Genomic DNA, 12,743 nt, shown 5'->3' on the forward strand with positions numbered 1-12,743 from the left:
ATTTGGCTAACATCTATGGACCCCTTATGCACTTGCAACTAGGTGAAGTTTCCACTGTTGTTGACTCCACACCAGAAGCTGCCAAAGAGATTATGAGAGCTCACGACAACTTCTATTCTTTAATTCTGGCCACTCCTGCTTGCTCCAGATATCATCTCTTATGGCGGTGCAGGCATTGTCTTTGGCTCTTTGCACCATATGGAGAATACTGGAGATAGATGCGCAAGATCTGCAGTTCATTGCTGCTGAACTCTCAAAGGGTGGAGTCATTTTAGTTGATCAGGGAAGAAGAGGTATCTCTTTTACTCGAATTCATTCGTGCAAACGTTAGATCACGTATCAACCTTGCGGACCAGATTTTTTCAATGACATATGGAATGACGGCTAGAGTGGCTTTGGGTAACAAATGCAAAGAACATGAAGCACTCATAACAGCTATTACGGAAGATGCAGAGGCAACATGTAGGTTTGCAGTCACGGATGTGTTCCCTTCTATCAAAGTACTTCATGTAATCAGTGGGATGAGGCCTAAACTTGAGAAGATTCATAGAGGACTCGATGAGATACTCGAAAACATTGTTAAAGATCATAAAGCTACCAAGACTAGAGGCATGGATGGAGAAAATGATCTGCTAAGCTTTCTTCTAAATCTGCAACAACTCGGTGTGCTTGAAGTTCCCTTAACAAATGACCATATCAAAGGGATTATGCTGGTTAGTTTGTTATGTTTGTCTTCTCAATTCTTATCAACTTCATCATATTCTTCTATGAGGTTCCATTGATGCATTTCAAAATATTTTCACAGCTGGGAGTGAAACATCATGTTCAACTGTGGAGTGGGCAATGTCGAAAATGGTAAAAACGCCACAAGTGATGGAAAAGGTACAAGCAGAGGTGAGGCAAGTCTTTGGTGCTAAAGGAAATGTCGATGAAACAGGTCTTCAGGATCTGAAATTCCGAAGGCGATGATCAAAGAGACTTTGAGATTACACCTACCTATTCCTCTCCTACTTTCAAAAGAATGTAGTGAAAGTTGTGAGATTAATGGATATGGGATATCGGTGAAAACCAAAGTGATTGTGAATGCATGGGCGATTGGGAGAGATCCCAATTATTGGACCGAAGCAGAAACATTTCATCCAGAGAGTGACAGGACCCCTCCCCAAATTTCACCCTGAAATTCGAGGTGGACCTGCGGGACCCACTTTTAAAGAAGCTTTACCAAAAATTTCGGCATAACCTCCCCTAAAAGTGGACAACCCAGAACCTGTGGAGAGTAACTTTCACTTCTAATAGACCAATCACAAACTCCTGGAGCCACCTTGCTCCCAAAATCCAATCTATCTCATAAACGAAAAGCAAACACAAAACTTTCCCAATAATTAAAGTCTAACAACACTCCAGTATCCAGATACAACAATTTGTCCAAGATAGGTCAAAAGCCCCAAAATAATATTTACTACAAGTTTGGGTCACAATTCCCATAGTAATCAGAGCAATTCTAGGAACATAAATTAACATAGTGCAGTAGGTTAAACAGGTAACCTACGGGATGTGATGTCGGAAGCGGATGCGGTCACTATGGCTCACTCCAAGACGTCGAGCAGCAATACTGTAATCTGGGCATTTGAAACCAAAGGGCCCAAGGGGAAAGTATTTAAAAACGTTAGCGTGAGTGGACAAAAATAAATGTTTGTAAAACGAAAGAAATAAAGTTTATACTTTCCCACATTTATTTCCTTTAAAAACCCAATGCATGCAAAAGTTAAAGAAACAAAACGACTATAATTCAACCCAAGAAAACTGACTAGCCCTGCTAGTCACAACCATCAAGTAAAAAGGATTAAAACTCTGTTACTCAAGAAAATAAGACCAGCCCCGCTGGTTAAAAGAATCGAACTAGACCCCGCTAGCCCAGAAATAATATAATGAGTAGGGGAAGATGATAGCCATCGAATAAGCCACTCAGGCTCGGGTGATAGCCTCCCAGGCTAAAGTACTCCCATATACTCCCGTTATATACTCACACGCCACTATGTGTAGCGATTAGGATACTGGGCTTCAGCATTACTGTCACAAAGACAGCAACCAGCGCCACAAAGGCGGACGGGCTTCGGTGATCCCATCACCTCGCCACAAAGGCAGAAGATCAATGCTAGCAATGATAATAGTCACCCACAGTATGGAAAAAGGGTAATCCAATAACCATATAAATCCATAAATACATAAGACTTCCCCAACTCTCGCAAATGCATTTCCAACGACGTGTCCCACAAGCCAAGATAAATCAACGGCGTGTCCCACACGCCAAGATAATCTCAAGTTCAAAATAATTAGGAGAGAAATAATAATAAAACATAATCTCCGTAAGTTGAAATAAAACCAAATCCAAAATCATCATCAAGGCATTCTCAATGCCAAAACCGAAAGTCGATAAATAATTAAGAAATATAACTCTATCGAAATCCCATTTCGAAAATTCTTTCAGAAATCTCAGAATCAATGAAAGAGAATATAAATCATTCCGGAAAACACCTCGGAAATTGTATTATTGAAAAACAACCAATAACCATGTTATCCAAATCGAGCATAGAAAATAATAACTCGAAATCATGCTAGAAGCATTCACCAAATAAAAATATGATAATCCGAAATTAATATCATATGCTCAATAAACGTCATGTTAATTGATAAAGCATTAATTAGATAAAGTAAATGCATGCATCGTTTCTTAAAAATAAAGGTCCACTCACAGCATGTGGTCAATCCTGACGTTGCTCGGTATTTTCCTCGTATGGAGACTCTTCTTGTCCTGTACGAATAGCACTCGTAAAAATATATTTACAGGACGGAAATTAACTTTACGATAATTAGAAATTAAAATTCAAAACGTCCCCCTTCAAAATCCAACTTCTCAATTCACATCGAATCCATCCGTAATTCTCCAATAATATTCATTCATCGATATATAAATTCTAGAGTAAATTCGAAAGAAATTCGGTGATCAAGTTCAAGTAAATCGATAATTAACCATTTATACTCAATTCGTGATTCCTCCAATTTCCACCAAATTTCATGTATAAAATTCTACAATCATTATAGGATTTTTGGAGCCAAAACAGTAATTAAAACTCAGCTCTACACGCCACCACGAGCCACCCACAGTGGCCGCGCGTGGGGCCCACGCGCCGGAGACCACTACCTCCGATGGCCACCAAATTCCGGCCACAGCAACATCACAACAGACCCAATAATTTTCTCAACTACAACACATTCCAATTTTACCTTTAAACGCTCGAAAATGGCCGGTGAAGAAAAACCCAGAAATTTCAAACCCTAGGTTTGAAATTTCCTTCAATTCGTCCTCCACACGGTAAATTGGAGCTAGAAACTTGAGGGCAAACGATCACCGGCTCGAGGCGCCCCTATTAGACTAGGTTTGGCGGTTGGAGATGGCCGGAAATGAAGGAATTGCCAGAAGAAGCCAAACTACAGCTGTAATGGTTCTTGCTTCGATTTGAGGTTTCTCGGCCAAATCGTTGAAATCCAAGGGCACCAGCATGGGAAGGGAGAAGAGGCGACCTTGTGGTGGCCGGTTGTCCACCGATTGATGGCCGGACGGCGGAGAATTTAGGGGAAGAAGAAACCGGCGAAAATGAGGGAGGAAGAGATCGGGGGAGAGCAAAGGGAGAGTTACCGTGGGTTTCCGAAAATGGAAACCTACATTGGTAACTTTCCATATATATATTTTTATTACCATGAACAGTAACTTCCATATTTTAAGCTATAACTTTCACATACGAACTCCGATTTAAGTGTACCACATGTCCACGGACTCGGTTTAACGTTCCCTACAACTTCCGTGAACAAAAATTTCTCAAATTTTGACCCAAATAAAAAGTCAACTTCTAGCCCCCCTTAAAAGGTAAAACATATAGTAATTCACTTGAACACAGTAAAAGGGTAAATTTGATACGGGGCGTAACAGAGAGATTCCTTGATAGTTGCATTGATTATAGGGGAGCTAATTTTGAATTTATACCATTTGGTGGAGGAAGGAGGTTATGTCCTGGAATAGCATTTGCTACACCCAACATTGAACTCCCACTTGCACAACTGCTCTTCCATTTCAACTGGAAGCTCTCGGAAGAAGGTTTGGACATGACTGAGAATTTTGGGGCGACGGTTCGGAAAAAGAAAGAGCTATACTTGATTCCTACTCCTTATCCTCCTGTTCCAAATGGTTAAAGCCACAAAAGTAACATGGCATTGTATGTTCAAGGTATCATAAAGGAAGAAAGTTCTAGTGCACTAGAGAATGTGTAATCAATTCAAAACCTCTTTCTGTGTAGATCTTGATCCATTCATTCATATGGAGCAGTGTGTTTGGGTTGTTAGAATGTTGACCTTGCCTACTTTGTTTTGTTAGTTATTTATTAATGTTACTAAGACTTTTGAGAAGCCTTAGTTAACTACCTGAGAGGGGTGCTATATGTTTTTAGTTCCATTCACGCACGCAAGTATCATCAATCTTTACCTCAGCCTAAGACTGTTTTAAATGCTATATATATATAGCTGCTTTGAAATATTGCTGAGTTTTGATTGTTTGGATTTGTTGGTAAACTTGATTAGGTTTGAATGATTGACAGACATGTATATATGCTGCAGATTAATGAAAATTACAATAATAAGCAGGTGTGATTTATATCTTAAGAAATATACATTATTATTGGTTGAAGACGTACGATTCTTTTTCAGTAGTCATAACAAAACTGCCTAAACAATGGTCATGCTCATGGTGATTGGTGAATGAGATTCTGTTGCACATGATTAGCGAACACAGGTCTTCGTCCACTATGGTTTTCAAGGCTTCAGATCCGAAGTGGGTTTGTAGCGGAGTGGATGCTTCAGGTTGGGATGGCATTACCAGCAAAACAAGCAAATATTTCATACAGATATTAATGGCAAAATGAGTATGCGAGCTTGAGTTGCACCAAATCAGGGGGAAAAGCTGTGACTGACCAAACTAAAGTTGTCTGGAACCCACCACAACAGGGACATATTAAGATGAATTTTGATGGAGCTTGTGACTTGAAGAATGGGATATGTGGGCTGGGCGTTGTCTTCAGAGACCACCTAGGTGGTTTGCAGGGCCGGTCCTGAAAATTAAGAGGCCTAGTGCAAAAACTTAAATAATGTCTTATTAATCACGATCTCAATTAGAAGAACTAGGAAAAAATGTTTGGTGTAAATAAAAGAAAAAAATGGTGGAGGCCTAATAACGTAAACAAGGAAAAATAGAAAGAAAGAAAAAAAGAAAAAAAGAAAGAAAGAAAAAAAGAAAAAAAGAAAAAAAGAAGAAAGTTAAGAAACATAACACAAGATCGAAGAAGAAAGTAGAGAGGCCTTACGAATGAAAAGAACAAAAAAAAAATTACAAGAAGATAGAAGATCAGAAAAAGGCAAAGAAAAAATTAAATAGAGCTAAGACCAATCAAGCCTGACAATTTACAGTAGAGTTGCCAACTGAACTAAACAACAATTTAGTAAGTTTTAGCATTCTTGACATATATATTTATCTAAAACCATTATAAAATTGAATTCAGAGGCCTTTGAAAACCGGAGGCCTTGTGCGGCTGCTCCATTTGAACACCCCCAGGGCCGCCTCTGGTGGTTTGAAAGGTGCATTGGCTGTCCCACAAGTAGGAAATCTCTCTCCTAGGTCGGTAGAAGCTCTAGCACTTCTCCACGGGCTTCGTTTTGCTGCTCATGTTGGCTTCTCCAATATCGAAATCGAAGGTGATGCTCTCTCAGTCATCAACACATTATGTTAACGTTTGGATCCGTTGGGGATCTAATTAACGTAAAGAAAGAGATAGAGAGATTGACACAAGATGTATAGTGGTTCACCTCCCGCCTTAGCGGGAGACTACGTCCACTTGAAAGCTATACTAGTGTGTCGAGCCTTGCGGCCTAACAAGATTACAAGAGATGTAATGAATGTGTTGAGTTGTGGGAGGAGGCATTCCTTTTATAGATGAAGGAATGCTTCTCATTTACTTGTTCTTCGATGTGGGACAAGCAAAGTTACTATTCTAGTCTATTTAACATGTAGAAAGCTATGTTATGGGGGCATCTTGGCAAGGGCGGAAAGGTGGCTTCCCGGTGGCGGATTTGCGACTTCCGGATACCGCCGCGTAGCCCGAACATAGGGCTACACGATGCATGTCTCGGTTGGGCCTTGCCATGCCCTGTGGATGTCCCAAAGTAGGTGTTACTTATGCTTGGTGATGTAGTAAATACTCCATATTATTGGAGGTATGTACACATTACATGATAGTTCGGAGGATCTTAGTTCTAAAGGTCATATTATTGATGAAGTTAAGTCTTTATATATTTGTAGTAGTCACTTTGTGAAACGTGTTGGCAATCAGGTTGCCCACCGTTTGGCAAAAGAGGCTTTAAAAGTTAGTTCTCCTTTGCTTTGTTTGGAGTCGGGGCCGTTGTGGCTCCATGAGTCTGTCAGTAAAGATTTCCAGTGTGGAGTGTAGTGTGGTCGATCTTGTGTTTTGCAACCATGATGATTGTTTGCACAGATGATTGATCCTTAAATCGTTGTAAGCAGTTCATATTAATGAAGTTCTCTCTTGATAAAAAAAAAACTTTACATTGCTCGAGGGGCAAGATTGTACATGAGCAATGGTCTCGTTTGAGAGACGTGATTGCTCAGAAACAATAATCTAATTTGAGAGAGGTGATTGTTCGGAAGTAGTCACGTTTTCTTGGAAATAGTACATATGTGAATGTGAAATACTATGTGGATTGATGTTTAAAGCATTGCATCATTGCATGCGTGTTTAGAAGCTACTTGTAGTGGAAATGCTACTAAAATTATCATATTTATTAGCATACTTAGATTATAATAATCATTGAAGCATGTAAAGCATGATATTAGCTGTAATTGAAAGACTGTAAAATAACTACTTATTAGCTGTCATGACAATTCTACTCCTGATGGGAAAACTATTAATGTTGTCAAAATAGTGAAATAAAACATTATATCCTTATTTTGACATAAGTATTTTTCTCAATTATTAAATATATATATATATCTATTAAAAAAAATTAATCTCATAATATTACAACTACTAGTATTTCTGCAAGCGCACCGCACGTTCGGAAAAACAATGCTCGCGTTTATGAAGCGAATTTTTTTAGTATATACATGTGTACATTTATTTTTTTATTGTTAAGATCGATTTTAAGAAACTCATACTTGGCTTGGCTGATAGTCAAAGTTTGCTTGAGATTACATGCAACAATGTGACCACTTTCTGCTCCATGAGTGTTCTATTAAAAATCTGTCCAGGCTCCATGAGTGCCACATATAACTAAGACAATACCTCTTTGTAGTTGTATGAATGTCATATTTACAATAGCCCTGAGAAATTGTTGAGTGATCGTCTGATTGCACATTTGACTCGGGAATTCGGGATGAATGGATCAGACATGAAATTGAGTGGGGTTCACTTACAATTATCAGCCTTATAAGTTGGGTTAGCTGTTATTCTTGCAAAATTTGTCGAGCTAAGTTGAGATCGTTTGGAAGTTATTTTATAATTTCGATAATTAAAGCTCGAAAATAAAGTACACGACACGAAGAATTTGTGGAAATTTTCAGAAAGTCTTTCAGACAAGCGATCTATTTATTGTGACTTTCAAAAGTTTTGAAATTTTATAAAATTTTTAAAAGAAAAATGAAAAATCACGCATTGCAATATGGGTCGTCTAAAATCAACAATGCTTGAGCTGGACCGTTAGATAAATTTTAGTTGGAGTATAAATATGCCTGTACGGATCAGATTGCCTTAGAAGGTTCTGGGCTAGCGACCCACGAGAGAGACCAGACAACCCGGATTCTTGACCCAGAAACTCGCGAAGAAGATCAGGCCGTATCTTCGCAGTCCGACCACCGCACGACGGTGCATGGGTGCCACCTTGCTCGCCTCGCCATTGCCGACACGCTGTTAGTCGTGGTTCAGCTACACGTTAAGCGAGGAGGGAGAATCGTCGCTGAAAAATCAAGGCAGCGGCGGTGGTTTTTAGGCATTTTCCGGCCACTCCAGCGACGTTTTGTGTTTCACGAGGTAGGAAAAATAATCTCTCTTCAAGGTCTACGTCGTGCTATGATTAGGCTTTGAATTGGATTATGTTTTTAACAAATTGTGTTTTGGGTTGATTCAAACGCCGCTGTGGAGGCCGTCGCCGGAAGCTATTCTGGGTTCTCTGATTCATTCGTGACGTCCTAAAGTACAATTTGAAGTTTGGTCTAGCTTCATCCACCGTACTGGTTATACTAGGAGCTTTGAGTTGCTCGAATTGCTCTGAGGTGCGAGCAGAGAAGGTTGCTGATCCAGGAGTTTTGTTTGGGTTTAAGACACCGCTCTAAATTCACCAGAGGTAAATTGTGGAACCAAACTTGCAATTTTGTGTTGTTGGTTAATTTCCAGAAAGGGTTGTTTGCGTCATGGATTGAATCGGACATGCGGTAGTCAAAGCACGGTTGTTTGATTTACTATTAAGTAGTGAGCTTGATTATGCCTTCACCATGTTGAATGGCAGTGTTCAAAGAATGGAAATACATCAAATCTTTATCAGATGATTTCTGTCAATTTGGTTACTATTTAGAATAAAACCAAGCAAGTAAGTGTTGGAAAAGGAAAGGAAGGGAAAGCGAAGCCCAGAAGCTCCTCGGGTTTCCCGGTGTAGTTTCCGATTCCGGCCATGTCGCGGTGCTGCAGCCGTGGCAGAAGCTTCGTCTAGACATCCTGGACGTCCCTGTGGTGTCAGATTTTCCCAAAAAACGAAGCATGAGAGAGAATTGAGGATTCAAAGCTTTTTGGGGTTTCGGGCGAGTTTTCTCTGTTTTCCGGCAATTCTAGCCACCATCGACGACCATCCACAACATCAATCTTCATTTCCTCTTCATGCTCTACAGGTTTATGTTCTTGATTTTCAGTTTTGATTCTGATTGGAGGAATTGAGATTTTGGGGTTTTTGAGCTTATTACGGGTTCTCTGATTTCTGTGGAACTTTTGGTTTTCTTTGGTTAAGTCGTGATTGCAGCACATACTTCTTTATAGGAATTGATCAGTTGTTATCCCTCAAATCCGAACACTTGCAGAATTGGAGAAGGCTTCAAGTTTACTGGGTATTGCCGTATTGTTGAGCTATGGTTGATGTTAGTGAGATGGGATGTCATATAGTTCAAACTGTTGAAAGGAGAAGTTTGGAAAGCTCGGCATTTTTTTTTTTAATAGAATCGGATAATGATGATTAGATAGAGGGAGAACAGTAATTGCTGTCAAGATGTCTGAAACCGCAAAGATGGAGTCGAATTTTAGATGAGAGGATTTAGTCGAAAATGGAACTCTTGGGTGTCAAGAGTAATTTGAAGTACTTCAGTGACGATCATTGATTAAGGATTCAATTCGTGAATTGAATGATTACCGGCAGAAGCAGAAGCAGAAGGATACGGATTTCATAATGTGAGTCCCAATGTTAGCAACTCTTAGCAGCGTTGCAGTTAATGCTTGAATTTGCATGTAGGGTCTCTCGGGAACCTTTTCTATTGAAATGATAAATAGAATTATTATTGAAATTGGTGATTTGCTTGTCATTGATTGACATTGGTCGATTTAAATCTCGAATTTTATCACTTTCAAGAAAAGCATGTGTTGAACTATATTATATTACAAGCTGTACTTACAAGAGCATTTGCCAAAGCATAGTTAGCTACAATGAGCCACGCTCATACCACCGCCAGCGGTACTAACTACCACCAACGGTGTGACCTACGGAACCACCACCAGAAAGGCTACCGCCTGAGCCCTGACTCACCCCCAGATCACCGCGGATGCGCCGCCACACGCCACTCCAAGATAGCTCTAGAAGCTTCAGAAGCTGGGAACTGAAGCACATCAGTCCCACATCGAAAATATAGAAGAGTTCAACCTCTTCCCCACCTATAAAAAGTATTCTTCTCTCTCCTCATTAATTACGCATTGATTGCTTACCTATTGTTACTCTGTCAATACAAATACATTGACTAACTTAGGCATTGAAGAAAAGAAGACCGCCCAACGCGATCTCCCTCTGACGCCGCTGTGTATTTCGCTTGACAGGTAGCAGAGGCTCTGAAAACTCAGCAAGCAACGATCCGCCCACCGGATCAACGTTAATCCAAGACTTGGGCTACCACTCAAATCTAAGAGATTAACATTGGCGCCGTATGTGGGAACCGCTAACGTTAATCAGCGAAATCTGCCAACCTCGAATGGGTTGGAACTCCGACTTAATCCTATGGGACAGCAGGCCCTCATTCGCCCCAACATCGTATTCCCACCCCGCCGTGGCAACGCAGAAGGTCGACCGCCAAGCAGACATGAAGTCCTTCAAGTTCTCGATCAGCTTGGTCGCCGCTTGGCGGCGGCTCAAATTCACCTGCCCGCTACAACCTTGCCGCCTCACGTACACTAGCTCGTAACATTGCAGCACTTCCACCACAGTCGGACCCTCGCATCCGGACAACTGCCAGAGCGAGTTCAGCGCCATCAGCAACCGCCACATGTTGGGGCAAAATTGCCCAAAGGCGAGGCCAAACTCGCATAACAAGATCTGAAGGTTGGGCAGCAGCGGAAAGGTTACACCTTGGCGAAAGATGGCCTCGTGTACGATGACGTGTCCCGCTGGCAAAACAGATGCTCTCTCATCCCTTGCAGACGGCCGCATCTTCACTACACCAGGCAGATGGAACACACGCTTCAAGCGGCTCACGACCGCCACAATCATTGGACCACCCGCCTCGTCAACTGGCGTACCATCATGCTGGACCCATGCCGACTCTACATACTCCTCACCAGCGTCTCCACCATCAGCGGATCCGCTAGTGGCACTATGGCTCGCAACCCTCTCCTCACGCCGATCGCGGACGTCGTCATCCTCTCGAGCCCTAGAACTCTCTGGCCGCCCAACTCGACTCATCAGCACTTCCCAAGGTTTTATGGTTTGTAACGGCTCGATGTTTAGCGGTGCCGACAGTGAGGTTCCTGCAGGGGCAGACAGACGCAACGAGTCAATAAAAATCCTATCTGATCCGCTAAGCGACACGTCAGACCCGGAATCCTCACTGCTCGAGATCTCTATGACGCTAGCCATCACAAATCCTAAAACTCAAGCCAATTAGTTCCAAAATAATCTAACCTCAACCTGTGGCAGTTTCAGTCAAGAACATCAACATCTATACCCAAAACCCAGATTCGACCATCTAGACATCACATGAATCCCAAACCCCTATCAAACACATACAGCCACCCCCGGAACCCATTCTAGACCCTGAAGCGCAACGGGGACTACTACAACTCCATACAAATATCAAACAACACAAATTGACAGAAAGCAAGAGGATTGAGGTGAGACTCAGATCACCAACCTGAATAACACTAGCTCTAGTGTGCGTAGGGGTGTCTTCGTTTCGATCGGCCTCTCCTCGATGGACAACGATCTCGCTCGAAACGCAAACCTCGAAATCTCAGGTAGCAACACGAAGCTTGAAGACGACGACTCAGATTTTGAAGTGTAGGAACTATCAAACCCACTGTGGTTTCCCTCTCTTTTATGTCAACATCAAATAAATCTCGACCGTCGGCTAAAAAATGACATCGCACGACAGCCATACACGTGGCCCACGATCGCACTTACTCTCCGGATTAACCGAGGCGTCACTTCGGTTACAAAATCAATAATTACTCGCATTTATGGCGAGGAGACGGGCGTGCAGAAGAGACGTTATTCCACACGCTAACCCAGTACATGTTGGCCACTTGTCAGACTCCATGAGACGAAGCGTCTAACCAAAGTAACCATCAAAAAGGCAGGTAACAAACCCTCGACAGTCTCCGCTAAGTGCAACACCACTAGCGGAGCTTCTCCCTTTCCATCTTGCAAGTGAGACCGTCTCCGCTAAGTGCAACACACACTAGCGGAACTTCTCCCTTCCCATCTTGCAAGTGAGACGATCTCCGCTAAGTGCAACACCACTAGCAGAACTTCTCCCTTTCCATCTGGCACGTCAAGACAGTCTCCACTACGTGCAACTCCGCTGACCGGACTTCTGCCTGTCTTCCTACAGGAAGAATAATCTCCGCTGAGATCAACATCGCTCCTGGAGTTTAGGGAAGGTCCCTGCGACACTTCTGGCCGCTCCCTATCAGCGGAGGGATGTCCGCCAATGACGCCTCCCGGGCCAACGCCCCAACCTGACAACGACTGCCACGAGTTGTTGCGGTCAAGCTGTTCCTCTGGAACAAGGGGACATGTCAACAGTCTATGACGACCCTGATCAGGCACGTTGACCCCCGACACTAGGGTATTAAAGATTGGGCTAGCTACCCAACACCCTCTGCTCAGCGCAACTTCCCCTCAACAAACAATACATCGAACAAACGGAGGTTTATCTTAGCTAGGGAGTGGGGGAGTCCCTGGGGGGCCTAGCAGGGGCCCACCCGAAAGGGCACAAAACGTTTGTTTAGTGAATCCATGGTTGACAACGCATTGACGCTAATTATACTTTCTGCAAGTCTAGTTGAAGTAACTCTTCAACCGCTAGGCAACTCCCTCACCAAGATTGCCCTCCTTGACTGGGGACTTCGGGGACTTGTACTTACATGAGCATTTTCCAAAGC

General features: G+C 42.3%; 1 long non-coding RNA gene and 1 pseudogene across 1 annotated transcript; both read left to right on the forward strand.

The window, feature by feature from the left end:
* The first annotated feature begins 377 nt into the window (after positions 1–377).
* On the forward strand, positions 378–4,248 carry LOC112163720 (annotated as a pseudogene).
* A 3,621-nt stretch (positions 4,249–7,869) lies between these two features.
* Positions 7,870–9,668, forward strand: LOC112201937. Its single transcript, XR_002936988.2, has 2 exons — positions 7,870–8,460; positions 8,623–9,668. It is a non-coding gene; the product is annotated as an uncharacterized LOC112201937 (long non-coding RNA).
* The last annotated feature ends 3,075 nt before the right edge of the window (positions 9,669–12,743 follow it).

This window comes from Rosa chinensis, chromosome 5 (genome assembly GCF_002994745.2).
Source record: "Rosa chinensis cultivar Old Blush chromosome 5, RchiOBHm-V2, whole genome shotgun sequence".
Taxonomy (NCBI): Eukaryota; Viridiplantae; Streptophyta; class Magnoliopsida; order Rosales; family Rosaceae; genus Rosa; species Rosa chinensis.